The 17,110-nt window shown below is 40.5% G+C and overlaps 1 long non-coding RNA gene across 1 annotated transcript in view; it reads left to right on the top strand.

The window, feature by feature from the left end:
• Positions 1-821: 821 nt before the first annotated feature.
• LOC141500477 (uncharacterized) overlaps positions 822-17,110 on the top strand; it is a 36,260-nt gene continuing 19,971 nt past the window's right edge. Inside the window, exon 1 of the long non-coding RNA XR_012471939.1 lies at positions 822-1,246. This is a non-coding gene — a long non-coding RNA (uncharacterized LOC141500477). The remainder of the gene's footprint in view (positions 1,247-17,110) is intronic.

Raw genomic sequence — 17,110 nt, 5'->3', positions numbered from 1 at the left:
TTATTGGGGCAAGGGTGGGGAGGAACGAATGAGGGAGAACAGTGGAGTCTGGGGGAGTGGACTAGCGGAAGGGGTGTGGAGACAGCTGGAAACCCTGGCCCCAGCTCTCAAGTGGCTCCTGCGGCTGGGAGTGGGGCTCTTTGACCAGGGAGGGGCGGCAGGAGCCAGGCAGGTGACTGGTACAGCTCCAGCGGTTGCCATGGCAACCGGCGACTGGGTGACAGCCGCCTGAGGGGCCTGCAGGGCTTTTGTCTGGCCAAGGGGAGCTCAAGCAAGGGATGGAGCCCGAGGCAGGGGCAAGGAGGCCAGACCCCTCTGGAGGGAGGCTTTTCCAAAATGGGGCACAGGCTGGCCAGAAGGGGAGAGGAGGAGACAGCCATCCATTTCAAGTACAAGCAAGATCATGGAAGCATAAGATTGAGAACTTGAAATCATCTTGTCCAGGGCTTCTTCGCCCAGAAGTGTTTTGAACCCCATGGGCAGACTGGGGAAGCCCAGGGACCTTTTCTGGGAATAATGTTTTAAAAGGCATAAATAAAATAGAGAGGGCTACAAAGGAAATCATTTATTTTGAAATATAGCTATCAAAATAATAATAAGACAAGGTCACGGATCCCAAGCTAAGAGAGTCTTCGACTCCTCTAAGCCCTTTATTTTAGAAATGAGGAAACTGAGATGAGGAGAGAGCAAAGGGACTTGTCCAAGGTTACACAGATAGCTCTTAGAGGTGACAGCTGGGAGGAGGGGGTGGCGCTAATCTGATCTGCTCGTGCTGGGAGGCAGTGGGATGGGTAGAGCTTCAGAGCTTGCCTTTAGAAGGCAAGACCGAAGGGAAGACTAAGGCTGCTGTCCAGAGATCATGGCTGGTCTGGGGGGGAAAGAGCGCTCTCAGAGAACCAGCTGGCTAGCCGTCTATCTCCCTTCCTGGGTTTCTGCTGCCCCCTATCTAGGGATGTAGACAGGCAAGGCAAAGGCCAGAACGCCACTCCTGGGGGGTAGGAGCTTGAGGAGGGATTGGAGAGAGGAGCTAGCCACCTACAAATGTTTTCTAGTCCCCTAGATCTGGGGGCTCAATCTTTCCTCCTCTCTGCCCCTCCTCAGAATGTCACTGGGGGTAGGAGGAAGGGCGGGGTAGGAAGGGGAAGTGGGGTCACTTACCTGAGCCAGGTTAGATCTCCCTTGGCCTATGGATCATCCATTATCTGGGATCTAGGACTCCAGGGTTCCTGCAACACATCAAACATAGGTCAGTCTGCCTCTCTCCATGGATCTTCCTTCCCTCCTATGACTGTGGGGCCCCCGGGGTTATTGTTGTGGCTTAGTCTTGCTCTGAGTCTTGGACGGGCAATCCTCCCCCTGCACCCCTCTGCCCGTGCACACCTCTGCCCGTGCCCGCCACTGCAGCTCGCTCCGCTCTGCTCACTCGCTAGTTCCTCTCCATTGCACATGCCACTTTGCTTAGTAATTAGAGTCAATATCCCTGGTTCCCCTTGGAGGCAAATGTATGTGTGAGAGAGAAGAGGAGGATTGTATTTATGGTTCTGGGGTCTCTCCATGCGCAGGCAGGTTTGGGGGCATTTTTTTTTTACCTGCAGACCTTCCTCTGTGTAAGGGCTGTGTGTGTGTGAATGTGTATGTGTGTCGTATGGGTATGTGAGTGTGTGTAAGTGTGTATATGTGTGTCATGGCTGTCAGGGTGTATGACTATGTGTATGTGTGTTTGTGTGAGAGTGTGTGTGTGTTTGTGTCTCTCAGGTTAAGAGTGAGATACAAGGGACTATTGGTGCAGAGGTGTCTGATTGTGTCATTAGGCAGTGTGTGTACCTGGAGCCTATAGTCTCAGGTGGGGGTGTCTATGTCTATGTCTAGGCCTGTGGAGACACACAAGGGAATGTATCTTTGTTAAGCTGCATATGTCTATGGTTATGCATAGAGATTTTTCTATCTGCAAGACTGTGTTTGGGTACCTGTGTGCCTGAAGCCAGGGAATGTGTAATTATGCCTATATGTGTGTGTGTGTGTGTGTGTGTGTGTGATTTTTGGATTGTGCAAGGCTGTGTAGGGATCTATTTGTATTTATCTGACTAGACAGATTTGTGAATCTGTGGATATGTGTGCAAAGATATTGGAGTACCTGGAAGAACCCTGCAGAGGTGTGTGTGTGTGTGTGTGTGTGGTGCACACGTGCACACACATGCTTGCACATGCATACAAGGGTGTATATGCCAGGGTATGGTAGCTGGTGGTGAGTGAGTATTCAGACTTTAGGGTCACTGAAACATCTGAGGTCCTATAACTTGGACTTAAAATCCAACCCAGAAGGTTCTAGGACCTTGATGACATCACTTTCTCAAATCTTTTCTCTTAAGGAGCTCCAAATACTTTCTATTTCTTTTCCTTGGGGTCTCCAGGAATGAGCAGATATTGGATATTTATTTTTCCCAAAAGCAGGTGACTTAGTCTGTGTTTGGAATATTCAGTAGAATGGGGAAACTGAGGTCAGAAACTGTGCCCTGTAAGCTGACTTGTTTACTTGTTTGTTTTACAAAAGCCAGCCCCTGGGCTTGGCGGCCAAGCCAAAGCCGAGTAGGGCTACCTGCTCTTTCAGGTTTCTGGTTTTGGCGGCAGAGCACTTCTCCTCAGTGGCCCCCAGGTGGCGAGCTCGGCCTGTACTGCTATAGCAGCCTTGCATGGACTGTTGAAGAAAAGCATTCCATCAAGAAATGGGGGGATCTGTCCATCTGGGCCGAGACCCAGCTCCGACCCTCCACCCGGCCCGGTCACCTCACCAGACCTTAGGAAGTCCACCCTCAGCCCCAGCACAGTGGAGAGAGGATTCAGGTCTGGAACCAGAGCACCAGGACTCACATGCCCACTCTGCTGCCAATGTGACCTTGGACAAAAGGGGAAGTTAAAGTAGACTTCTGAGCTTCATTCCAACTCTAGGTTTATGATCCCTTGATAATATTAGTTAACACTTATATAGCATTTTCAGGTTTGCTGAGCATTTGGCATATGACGTTTGATTCTTACAATAACCCTGTGAAGCAGTTATTATTATTACTTCCATTTTGCAGATAAGGAAACTAAGGCTGAGAGGTTAAATGGCTTCTCTGTGGTCTCCCAGCCTGCAAGTGTCAGAGGTAGAATTTGAATCCAGGTCCTCCCAAAACCCATGACAGGCACTCTGTCTGTCATGATGCCCAGAAGAATCATATTTGTATGGACATGCTGACTGAGCAGGGCACTAGGTGTGCCAATGTCATTCCCCTCTTTCCCCTACTCTTCTATCGGCCGACACAAAAGAAAAGGGAATAAGTGATGGGGGGGCAATGGGTGGAGAGCCTGCACCCAGAATAAAAGACTGTGAGTTGGAGATTCTGCTCACACACTCTTGAGCTGAGCAAAGCAAGGGCACCATGGCCCACTCCCCAAGCGTGGATGCAGGAAGATTTCCCCACCCCCAGCCCCCAGCAGTTTCTACCAGGGCCTTCTGTCTTACAAATTCACTCATCAAAAGAAGGCCTAATATATCTGGGTAAGCTGTTCACCGATGTTGTCTGACTCCATACAGGGTATATAGGGTCAGCGCACTAGGAGGAAGAGTAAATGGTGGGAGGTGGGACCTCCCAGCAGCTTCTGGGGCCTCCTGCCTTATTCATTCATTCATCAAGGGAAGGTCTGATATATTTGTGTAACCTGATCTCTGATGCACAGTGTCTGAACTTGGAGCTGGCTCCTACTCAAAGGGTCAAGATGATAACACCACTTCTTCTCGGACCAAAGGAGGAAACCAAGATGCCTCTTGGGGGTGGCAGCTGCTACCCTTGCTGGGGAGAAGAAAGGACCTCAGGATCACAGCTTGGACCTGCTCTAGCTGTTTGTGTTCGTATGTGCTCTTCCGAGGCCTGGCACGAGGGTGGGGAAAGACACAGGGGACTTCTTTTGTAGGAGTGTATGTGGGGACTGGAGGAACTGGCCACATAAACGTGTGTGTATAATGTGTAAATATGTATGTGTGTTTGGGATGGGGGCAGTAGGTGTGCATGTGAATCTCTCTGTGTGACCATTATTTGTGTTTCTATATGTTTGCATTTGATGGGGTGTATATGGCTTACTATGTTCATATCAAGCATGTGTTTGCATGGATCTTCATGCATTTAAGCAACCAAGAGGCCTTGATTAAAAGCCCACCGCATGCCAGGCTCTGGGTTAGTATGCAAAGACAAAAGGGAAGGCTTAAGGAATTTAAAATCTGGCTAGAGGCAAACAGCATGTGCATATACATGGATATATATTGAGAGGGAGACACACACACACACACACACACACACATACACATACAAATAAATACAAGGCGATGGGGTGGAGGATGGCACTAGCTGACAGGGGATCTGCTTCACGTAGAAGACAGAATTTGATCAGTCTTGAAGAAAACCAAGAGGCAGAGGTGAGGAGAGTGTGATTATTTCTGATTATTATCTGGGGATATAACTTGGGCACAGGAAGAGAGATGGGAAATGGAGTATGGTTTGGTAGGAATAGTCAGAAGGTCAGTGTAGGTGGAGGATGGTACACGAAGGGGGTCAATCCAATGTGTGATAACCCCAGAAAGGGAGGTTGGAGCCAGGTCAGAAAGGGCTTTAAATATCAGGAGGTTTCACTACAACAACCTGCCTCTTTCAAACTCCAGTCGTTTCTGCCTTTGTACTTGTTGTTTTAAATGAATTTTTAGCCATATCTTTTGTGATGTTAAAAACAAACAAAAGACATCAATAAAAACTCATCCCCTGCAGTTTTGAGATAGGTTATTTATAAAATTTTATAGATGTTTCCTTGATCATCCTTTCTTTTCATGTACATTTGTTGGAACTGTGCTTAAGAGAGAGGGTTGATACTGGGTTTTATATGTATATTCAGGCAATTTATATATGTAAACTGTTGAAATTGGTAGTTGTTATTCAGTCATTTTTCTGTTGTCTCTGACACTTTTGTGACCCCCATTTGGGTTTTCTTGGCAAAGATACTTGAATAGTTCACCATTTCCTTCTCCAGCTCATTTGACAAATGAGGAAACTGAGGCGAACAGAGCTAAGAGATTTGCCCAGGGTCACAGTTAAGTGTTTGAGACTGGATTTGAATTTAGGAAGATGAGGCTTCCTGACTTCAGGCCTGGCAATTATACACTTTACCACTTAGCTGTCTTGAAAAGAAATTTGTACTGTTTTTATGTAGGGTCTGACCCCATTTGGGGTTTTCTTGCAAAGATACTGGAGTGGTTTGCCATTTCCTTTTCAAATTCATTTTACAGGTGAAACTAAGGCAATCAGGGTCACAGAGCTAGTAAGAGTCTGAGGTCTAGGACCCTATTATTTTCCAGCATAGGGAAACTGAGACACTGTGAGGAGGCACTATTCATTTTTAAAGCCCTGATTCTCTTTGTTTTATCCCTATGGATTCTCCTTCTCCTCTTTTGAACTCGAGATTCTGAAGACCTATTGTCCATTGCCTTCATCCCTCCCAGGAAAGAATCAAGCCCAGTAGTCCATTTTTTGGATCCTTGAGGTTTAGAAATATTTCATTTATGTCTTTATAATCTCAGGACAGTGCCTAGCACACAGAGCAGGTGCTTTAATAAATATTGTTCATTAACAATTGTATATAATTTATATTTATATATGTTATGTATATATTTTATGCATAAATGATGTTATTCATTTATATGAATGTGAATGTTCACATAGGACTTGGGGTCATAGATTTAGAACTAGAAAGGACCTTAGAAGTTACCTAGCTCACCCTCCCATTTTACAGATGAATAAACTGTGGTCTAAAAAGAAAAGTAGCAATTTATCATGAATCCAGAAATACTAAGAGTCAGACCAAGAATTTTGAGCCTGTAATCTCTTGCTCCAAATTTTTCTGACTTTACCCCCATTGAATATCAGATACACACACACACACACACACACACACACACACACACACACACACAGACTATTAACTGCAGTTGAATGGACTTGTGTTTGACTTCTTCCTGATCTGTGCCTTACTTAGTCTTATCTCCCATTCAACCAGGCTATTCTCCAGCCTCTGTAGATGACTGAGTCTAAGCTAGCAAAGGGGTAGGCCTCCCTGAAGGCAATTAAACAGTCTGTGCTGTTCACCAGGCTATTGGATTTCTTACACATTTCTCCTGTTGATGCTCCAGCCCCTAGGGCCTCTGCTAGCTTTATGAATACAACTTATTAATTAGCATCAATTAATAATCAACTTCAGGGTTATTATGGCGCCTGCTGCAGGGATCCCCAAGCACTTAAAGATACATAAACTCATTTTGGTCCCTGGCATGTTGGGAAGAGGGCAAAGGCCTGGCCAGTGTGGTCTTGGTAAAAATAAGACCTGGGCATAAGCCAGATGCCCACAGCTGTCAGAAAGGTGTTGGTTCTAGGGCCTTAGAAGATGATGTCAGGTCATTGACTGGTCTCATGCTCCTCATCTGTAAAGTCTCAAGGGTGGGGGACCATGTGATATCTAAGAGCACTTTCAAATCTAAACCTACAATCCCATGAACAAACATTGCCTTCAGCCTGAAATCCCTATGTAGTGGTTTCCCTTCTTGCCAGTAACTGACCTTACTCCCTAAGGACCTTGCTAAACAAATGGACTGATCAGGAAGGACCTGAGACCTCCAACTCTCTCTTCAACTGAAATCATATAAAGAATAATCTCCCTTTAAAAGACTGTTCCTAAATATCATTCATTCATTCATTCTGCAAACATTTATTTACAAAGGACTGACTGTGTGTCTTTCTGTTCATGTCTAAGACACTGGGGGCCATTTTAAAGGTACAATTGAATGGAAGCTCCCTGAGGGCAGGAACTGTTTTTTTTTTGTCTATAATTACAGTGCCAAGCACAGGATTTGAGCATGGCATGTACAGAATCAATATTTGTTCAGTGAATGAAGAACAAGATTTGCTATATATGAAAACTGAGGGCAAGCTAAGACCAAGGTTATGAAACTAGGTGCCTTGGACAAAATAATGAGACCACTTCCATTAGATGCAATTCCATTCAACTCCACTCTATGAACAAGGTACTCACTATGTCCTGTACCAAGGGCTGGAAATACAGGGAACTAAAACAAAATGGTACCTGCCTACAAGAAGACTACATTGTACATGAGTGATACCCCTCTACACAGATAAGGTAGACTGAGGAAGGATAGCACATACCCAACTCTGGGAATCCCAGAAGGTTTCATCCAGGCTCAGGAGCCTGAGTTTAGATTTGAAGACAGGCAATGTTTCTAAGAAAGGGTAATCATAAATGCTAGACTGGAAGGGACCTTAGAGGAAGGAAAAAAACCAAGCAATTTTAAAATGCTTATTATGTTCAGGTTCTTTGCCAAGAACTTCACAGATATCACATTTGATCCTCACAAGTCCTATTAGTATACCCATTTTATAATTGAGGAAACTGAGGAACACAGTTGTTAAATGACTTGCCCAAGGTCACACAGCTAATGAGTGTCTAAATCTAGATTTGCTCTCAGGTCTTCCAGAGACCAGACTCAAGACTCTATTCACCAAGGCACCTCAAGACAGATAATTCAGTGGAGACCCAGAGAAATGAAGTGACTTCTCCAAGGTTATACAAGCTGTTAGGTGGCAGAGCTTGTATTTGAATGCAGATAGTCTGATTAGATCTAGATTAATGAGACTACTTTACAGGCACAATGAACAGTCATTGAAGGAAATACTGTATTTTCAAAATAATTGATAGTTCAGTTTGACTGTGATGAGCATGTAGGGGAGGGGGAGAGGAGGGGAAAGGAAATGTTTTGAAAGGTAAGTTGGAGTCAGGCTGTGGAGGAGTTCAAATTCTAGGCTTAAGAATTATTGTATCCTAGAGGCAATAGGGAGCCATTGAAGATTCTTGATAGGTCACAGTCATGCCTGAGGAAGGAATAGGATTTTGGCAGTGGTATGGATTAGAGAGAGGAGAATCTGGAAGCAGGGAGACCAACTAGGAGATTATTGAAAGGAAAGGTGAAGAAGGACTGAATAAAGGAGTGACTGGATGAGAGAAAATAATAGAGAAGTTTGGAAGAGGTCCACATTGGGGGAAAGATGAAATCTATTTTGAGCATGTTGAATTTGAGATATCAATGGGAAATCCATCCAGGAAATGTCCACTGAGGCAGGTGATGATGTGGGAATGGAGGGCAGGAGAGAGAGGTTAAGGCCAAACATATATGGGAGTCATCTGTTTAGAGGTAACAATAGAATTCAATTAGACCATATAGGGACAGAATTTAGAAAGAGAAGATGGACCAGAACAGAGCCCTGGATGGACAAAAATGATTTCTAAGCAGATAAGAATGTTAGCTTACAAATGTTAAAAGCATTATATAAATATGTTTTTGTTATTGCTATTATCATCATTATGATGATGATGATGATGATAATACTTTTTGTCTTTTATAATGGTGTCTGAATAGAAACTGGATCCTGGGACAGAGCTCTGTCATGTTATTACTTTCAGATTTAATGTTCTGCAGACTATCATACAGTAGGATAAAAGGATTTCTTTTAATAATTGAATAAAAGGATTGGGATATCGACTCCTCTTCACTGGGCTCGCTAAAAGCATCTTCTGGACAGATTCACAGGGAGAAGACATGTATGGTATCCTGTTCTATACACCTTTGTTTTCTTCTCCTAGGTCTTCATGTTTTGGAAAGTTTTCTTTGTTAATGTGGAGCTTAGAGATTTGGAATATTTGATATGGCAACATCTAAGCATCAATCAAGAGGCATTTATAAAACATGAACTATGTACAAGACACAGTGCTAAGCACTAGGTTTCCAAAGAGAAAACAGTCACAGCCCTCAAGAAGCTTATAATCAAATAGGATTATATTATATATTGTATTAAATTAAATCTATACATATAAATATATTCATAAACCTGTTTGTGCACATGTATGTGAATACAAGGACAGAGAATATGGAATATAATCTCTGAGGAGAGACACACATAACCAGAGGAAATTGGGAAAGAGAACCTACAGAAGTGGGATTTGAACTGTCTTAAAGGAAGCCAGGATTCTGTGAGACAGAGGTAAGGAGACAATATTTCAGGCAGAAGGGAGACACAGTGCAAGAGCATGGAAAAAGGAGACCGAATTTTTATCAATCAATCTATCCTTAAGTTTTTATGAAATCCCTACTATGTGCTACTTACTTTGCTGGGTTTTGGGGTCACAGCATCTCTATTTATCCTCTATGAGGAATAGCAAATCAACCATTGTCACATAGAATCTATGGAGAATAGTATTATGTAAGAAACCTGGAAAGTTGGGATGGGACCAATTTATAAAGATCTTTAAATGCCCAACAGAAGAATTTATATAATTAGGAATTGCTAGAGATTACTGAGAAGGGAAGCGATATGGGCAGGTCAGTTTTAGGAAAATCATGTTATCAGCTAAGTGGAGGATAGACTGAAATGAGGAAAGACTTAAAGATAGGGAGACCAAGGTGTTTGTTGCAACAGCAGAAGAGAAATATGATGAAGTCCTAAACCAAGATGGTGGCTGTGTTAGTAAACAGAAGGGTGCACATCAAGAAGGTATAAATGACAAGTAACTATAACTGACTGGATGCATGGGGTGAGTGAAAAAGAGGAGCTGAGGATGACCAAGATTTCAAAGTTGGTTGACTAAGAGGATGGCAGCCCTCCAGAATAATAGAGAAATTGGGAAGAGGGTTGTGTTTGCAAGGAAAAATGACTTCTGTTTTAGACATGTTGACTTAGAGCTATCTGTGGGACCTCCAGTTCAAAAGGTCCAATATACAGTTGGTGATACAAGACTGCAGCTCAGGAGAGGGATGAAAGATGAATTTATAGACATGGCAGTAATCACATCATAGAGTTGATGATTGAGTCATCCCTGAATGAGATAATGTGGAGAGAAAAGAGGACAACCCAGGGTCAAAGCAAATATCCACAGTTAGGGGTTGTGACATGGATTAAGATCCAGCAAAGGAAACTGAAGAGGAACAATAAGACAGGGAGTTGGAAAACCAAAGAGAGAATAGTGTCATGGAAACTCAGAGAAGTATGCATGACAAGGTGATCAGTTGTTAGGGGACAGCTAGATGGAGCAATGGTTAACACACGGGGTTTGGAATCAGGAACACTCATCTTTCTGAGTTCAAATCTGGCCACACTTACTAGCTGTTTGATCCTAGGCAAGTCACTTAACCCCAATAACCTCAATTTCCTCATCTGTAAAATGAGCTGGAAAAAGCAAAACCCTCCAGTATGTTTGCCAAAAAAACAAAACAAAACAAACAAACCTCAAAAAGGGTCACAAAGAGTCAAACATGACTGAGATAAGAAACAACATGAGCCAAATACTGTAGAGGAAGTTAAAGATTAAGAAAAGACCATTAAAGTTAGAAATTAAGAGGTCCCTGGTAACTTTGGAGAAAGTAGTTTTTTTTAAAAAACAAAACAAAACATTATTTTAAATTTTTATCAACAATCATGTTCTGTTGATTGTGGAAACAGTTCAGTTTGTGCTGATCTAATTTTAGTTCAGTTTATAGATTGAATTCTCAAGATTGTATTTAAATTCTAAAGAATACCAGTGTTTATAGTATGGATATAATATTTAGAATGGTTTTTAAAAGATTTCAAGAATTTGGTATATATAATCCTAACTTCCAGGTCATGTCTTGGATAAGTGTTTATTTTTGGTAGCCTAAAAATTATATGTTATGCAATTTCTACCCTCTTCTTGCATAATCTGCATTAAGGATAACTCATCTGTAATTTCTTTTTCTCTTTTTCTTTTCTTTTCTTTTCTTTTTTAGTTTTTGCAAGGCAATGGGGTTAAGTGGCTTGCCCAAGGCCACACAGTTAGGTAATTATTAAGTGTCTGAGGCCGGATTTGAACCCAGGTACTCCTGACTCCAGGGCCACTCACTTAACCCTATTGGTTTCAGTTATCCATTGCGCCATCTAGCTGCCTGTAATTTCTGATGAACTAATCCTAAATTGCTATCATATAGCCCCCCCCCCATTTCAATAAACAAATATACATGACTCAGTCATTTATTTGAATTGTCTTTACCAATACACTGTTGGCTGAGTTCATGTGAACATTGCCCCATGAAGAACCTTTAACTTCCACTCTTGCATCTTAGCTATCTGGTGGTAAACCAATTTCTGTCACAGTTGACAAATCTAATGACATATACTTGTTATCGGCCTCTGCTATTGCTTAGTTAAGAGATGTCTTGTTTCAAAAGTGTTTCTGTAAGTGTTTAACCCATTGATAGTGGGCTCCGATAATTTCTATCAATGCTTTTCCTCCTTTCTGAGAATTAATCTTTCTATAGCTGCCTTAGGGTGATGGGGTCCATATTTCATAATATTGTATGGATTTCTGGTAGGATAGTTTCAAAGTCTATTACAGTCTATTTTAGAATTCTAAAAGTGTATGTTAAGACTAGTATTGAATGGGCATTATTTACTTTAAGCATGTTTTTCTCATTGAACTGTTATTCCGGGATTCCAATAAGTCTCTTGGCAATACATAGCTATAGTTTTCTCCTGAATAGATTCATGTTCAATGTGCCTTGCCTGGAGGAGACCAAGGTATTGTCACTACCCCTGTGATCTATCACCTCCAGATTCAGGCTTGAAGTCTTTAATCTCTATCTTTCTTTGGTATATGTCTAAAATTACCCTGAGTCATTCCCACCCTCCCCCACTCCCCTAAAATGTAGGCATAATGGTCTATGCCTGTAATCCCTGCTGCTAGAGCTGCCTGAGACTTCTAATCAGGTGAGCTAATCAGGTGTTTGGGCCATCTTAAGAGGTGCAAACTGACCCAGACCAGAAATGGAATAGGCCAAAGCTTCCATGTCAACAAGCCGTGGGAATGGATTTATGAATGGCTTACCACCTTTCCAGTCTGAATGAGCTGGGGAGACCCAGTTTCAAAAAAAATACATTAAGTTTAAATGACCTTTCTATATCATTGGAGAAAGATCCTATGAAATGAATGATCTGTTTAATATGTTTTTCAGTGGAGCTTGTCATTCATTTGCATTAAATGATTAATAAAATGTTTTGGTCTGACTCTTTTTAATTGGGAAACCATACTTCTATTTAGGAAAGATGATAATAAAGTTAAGGCAGAACTATAATAGACTTAAACTATTTCCTTGAAAAGTGACATGTTTTATATGAATTTTTCTTGACATGACTGTGTTGGTATTGTGTTTTAAGTAGAGACCCTATGTATTCCAGCATTTTATTATTGCAGTTGTTCTGGTGGTGATTTTAAATGTTCACAGGACCATGAATGTGGAACTCAGTCAAAAGGTTTATAGTAGTTTATAGGGCAGCTAGGTGGTACAATGGATAGGGCATTAAGCTGAGAATCAGGAAGACTTCCGAGTTTAAGTTCAGCCTCAGACACTTTGTAACTAGGTGATCCTGAGCAAGTCACGTAACCCTATTGATTTCAGTTTCGCATCTGTAAAATGAAAAGGAGAAGGAAATGGCAAACCACTCCAGTATCTCTGCCAAGAAAACTCCAAATGGGATCATGAAGAGTTCGGACACAACTAAAAAAAAACCACCTGAATTTTTATTTAATTATTTATTGTTATAAAAAAAATATTGTGGTGCTTTTGGATGGTGAGGTGCAATCAACCAGTCAGCTAGCAGCTAGTAAGCTCTTTCTGTGTCCCAGCAACTGTGCTATACCCTGGGGATATGAAGAAAGGGACAAACAGTCCTTGCCTTCAAAAAAGATAACATTCTAAAGGAGGAGACAATATGAAGAATTAGGCACCTACAAAATAAATACATGATAGATGGAAGGTATTTTCAGAAGGAAGGTAATAATGTTTGGGCACTCTCTCCTTGCTAGTAATATTTCACACATAATTGGCCTCTTTTTGGAGAGAGTCACTGGCATTCTCATCCTCTGATAGTAGATAAGTGATGTTTTCTGTTAAGAGAGATGGGTTCAGGCTTGCATCCTGGAAGTAGCCAGCAAAAGAGCTTTGCTAATCATCCATGAGCCACTGCAAAGAATTGAATCCAATGGTTATAGATTCATCTAGCCCCAGTGCTTAAATGTTTTATAGAGGAGCTAAAGTTTCAGGCCTCTCCTTTTTTGTGATTATTTTATTGTTCATTTTATTGATAATATCAAGCTTTCTTTTTCTCAGTTGATACAACTTGTGTTTTTGTTGTGTTGGATTTCTTTTGACTGTCTGGGTGACCAGAAGTTTTCCAAATAGTGTTTTTTCGGGGTTCTCTATCTTCTCTGAACCATTTGCTTCTTAAGCCTCTGTAATGAAGTTTCTGATTGATGTTGGATTGTTTTTTTTTTTTTTTGTTATTTGTGCTGCTTTGTCAACTTGAATCTTTTGACTTTTGTCTGTAATTGTTGATGAAGGAAATCTAGAATTTTGGATAAGCTTCTGTTTTATTTTAAATATTTTTTCCATTTACATGTAAAGACAATTTTTAACATTCATTTTTTTGTAAAATTTTGAGTTTCAACTTTTCTCCCTCCCTGTCTTCCCATCACCCTCCTTAAAATGATAAAAAATTTGATATAGGTTATAGACATGCAATCATGTAAAACCTATTTCCATATTAGTCATATTGTGAAAGAAGAAATAGTTTGCCAAAAATATTACAGTTTGCAAAAGGAAAAAAATATGAAAAAAATAAAGTGAAAAATAGTATGTTTCGATCTGCATTCAGACTCCACCAGTTCTTTTTCTGGATGTAGATTATGCTTCTGTTTTCAAATTTTAATTCTATATGTTTCTTTTTTTGTTGCCTTTAGTAGGCAATATGGAATTCAAGTTTTCTACTGTACATATCACCTGTATATTAATGCAATTGTCAAATTTTTCATCAATCTTCAATAGCTCTCTCAAATCATTTCTGTTATGTCCTTATACATATTCTTTGATAATGCCACCTTTCCTCCTATGGTTTTTATCATGGCAATTGTTGCCATACATACTATACTAATGAGTCAAAAAGCCCTTATTAAGCACACCATGGGCTATAGTCTTTCCCTTTTCCTCTCCCTCCTATATTCATCCCAGCTTTTCCCATTCTTAAGAGAATAAAAAACCTACCACCTGACCTGTTGTATTATTATATTCCTTCTCTTACCCCTGATGAGGATAGGTTTCCCTATCATCTCCCCATATTAGAATATAAACAGTTTATCCTTGTTCATTAAATTATTCTTCATTATAACCATATTTTTTTGCTTTCTGGAATATTGTATCCCAAGTTCTCATTTATAGTGATGATTACTAAATAATGTGTGATTCTGACTTTGGCTTCTTAGTACTTGACTGCTTTCTTTTTGACTGTTTGCAGTATTTTTCCTTTGACCTAGAATCTCTAGATGTTGGTTGTAATGTTAGGAATTTTCATTTTCATCTTCCAGGAGGTGACTAGTGGGTTCTATTTTTTACTTTTCCCTCTAGTTCTAAGAGACTTGGGAAGTTTTCTTTTATGATTTCTTGGATTATGTTGTCTAAGCTTTGTTGTTTTTGTTGTTATAACTATCTGGTAGTTCAGTGATTCTTAAATAATTTCTCTTCAATCAGTTTTTCATGGTAGTCATTTTTCACTATGAGATAATTTGTATTTTCTTCTATTTTTCAGGCTTTTGATTTTGTTTTTTTATTGTTTCATAGAGTAATTGATTTTTATTTGGCTGATTTTAATTTTTATAGAGTTTGGATAAGATTTTGTGCCTCTACACCAGTTGCTAATTTTATTTGGAATTCTTTCTTCCACAGCTTTTATTTTTACCATTTTTTCCCCTTACTAGCACTCTCATTTTATTTCAACAATTTTTTTAGGTTTTTGCAAGGCAAATGGGGTTAAGTGGCTTGCCCAAGGCCTCACAGCTAGGTAATTATTAAGCGTCTGAGACCGGATTTGAACCCAGGTACTCCTGACTCCAGGGCTGGTGCTTTATCCACTGCTCCACCTAGCTGCCCCGATTTCAACAAATTTTTTAAAACTTTTACTTTGTCTCTTCCAGATATTCTACTTGAACTTGTTCCTTGTACCTAAGCTGAGTTTTTCTTTGAAGCTTTGCTTGTAGATATTTTGGTTTCATTCTTTTCTTCCATATTTGTGTCTTGAGCATCCCTATGACCATATCTTTATATGGTGGAATTCTTCCTGTTTTTATTATTTGCTTTCTTCTAGACTACTTTCTGCTTTCAGACTTTATGTTAAAGTTAAGTTCTATTCACTTCCATGACTAGGTTTGGGTCCTGCTGCTACTTTCTTATAGTATGGATCATTGTATTATTCCAAAAACTCAGAGAACATTCAAGCTGAGGACTGAAAAGTTTTTAGTGTTCCCAAAGTAGTACAATCTAGAGCATAGTCTCTTTGTCACCATTGTCTACTTGTTAAAAGTTCCTAACTCAGATTTGTGTCTGAACTACATACCTGTAGGTTTACCCATGGTTGGAGTTTCGGTATACTTCTTTCTGTTGGTCTCAGTAACTATCAGTCAGCTAGAAACCTTTGCTGTTTCATAGCAATAAAATCAGAGACTGCCCACACTTTGCTCTGAATTTTCTGCTCAGGTTATTCCTCTTCAGGCATCAGACTTAACTGAAGATTGGAACTAAGACCCTCAGCTCTGTTTCACTTCTAGGGTCAAAGTCAAACAAATGCCTCTTGTTTTTGAACATGCTCTTTGCTTAGGACATAATCTCAGGCCTTCATCATAACTTCATCCTGGAATGACACCCCTGGGCACAAATCCTTTCCTCCTTTCACCCTAGATCCATGTCCCAGAACTGGGTAGTGGTAATAGTCACTAACTGGCACTTGTTCCTGTTTCCTACACAATTGTACTACTGAGAAGAGCTAAGTCTGTAATAGCTGACGATCAATAATGTTGCTATTATTGTGTACAATGTTCTTCTGATTCTGTTCACTTCACTATCAATCTTTATTAGACCCTGTCTCTAAAATCTGAAAACCTTTCTGTCTCCCTTTGCCGACCTGGACTGGAAAAAAGAAGCACTGCCTCTTTTTTTGATGTTGGATTTCCAAGTCAGGACTCAAGTCTCATACATTTTCTAGAGCTTTATGGAGGAGTCATGGAGAATAGCTCAGCCATATTTCTTCCCCTCCTTTGGATTTTTAAATTTTTTTTTTTGTGAGGCAATGGGTTAAAGTGACTTGCTCAAGGTCACACAGTTAGGTAATTATTAAGTGTCTGAGGTCGGATTTGAACTCAGGTCCTCCAGACTCCAGGATCAGTGCTCTATCTACTGAATCACCTAGCTGTCTCTCCCCCCCCACCCCCACCCCCATTGAATTTTAGCAATCATGACCATTTCCTCTTCATAATCAATTGAGGCAGCAGTATTGTTTTTGTCATCTATTTCAATATTAGCTATAATCTTTGGGATTTTATTTAGGAAAGCTGTTTAATGACATAGTTTCTTCAGCATTTCCCTTTTGAGATTTTAGTACCTGCATTTTATCTCTTATTTCCTTTAGTCTAGGTTTAGGGATGAAGAAAATTCAATATGCATACTGAATGACTTGGAGAAGAAGGTATACCTGGCAAAGATATTAACTATTGAAGCCCCCACCTATAACCAAAAATATTTGATTCTGGTTTTGTTGTGATGCAATACTGACATATTCATGACAAGGATATATGTCTTCAGTCCAGTTCATGCCCATTCATAGTTTTCTGGCTTTAATAGCCTGTACTGAAACAATGAATTAAGTAGGGTGAGAGTATTTATGATTTAATCTCATGTAACCAGTTTTCTTGTCACACTGGAAGACAAAGGAGTAACACTCACTCTGCTGGCCTCTTTGTCATACCCATTATAGGGGCAGTTAGATTACTAGCCCTGGAAACAGGAGGATGGGAGTTTGAATCCAGTCTCACACACTTGACACTGATAGACTGTGTGACCTTGAGCAAGTCACTTAACCCTGATTGCCTCATATCCAGTCAACTTGATTCATATCTGTCTACTGGACCCAAA

Source organism: Macrotis lagotis, chromosome X (assembly GCF_037893015.1).
Source record: "Macrotis lagotis isolate mMagLag1 chromosome X, bilby.v1.9.chrom.fasta, whole genome shotgun sequence".
Classification (NCBI taxonomy): domain Eukaryota; kingdom Metazoa; phylum Chordata; class Mammalia; order Peramelemorphia; family Peramelidae; genus Macrotis; species Macrotis lagotis.
The sequence above is the reverse complement of the archived record's forward strand: the minus strand, read 5'-3'. Positions and strand labels throughout refer to the sequence as shown.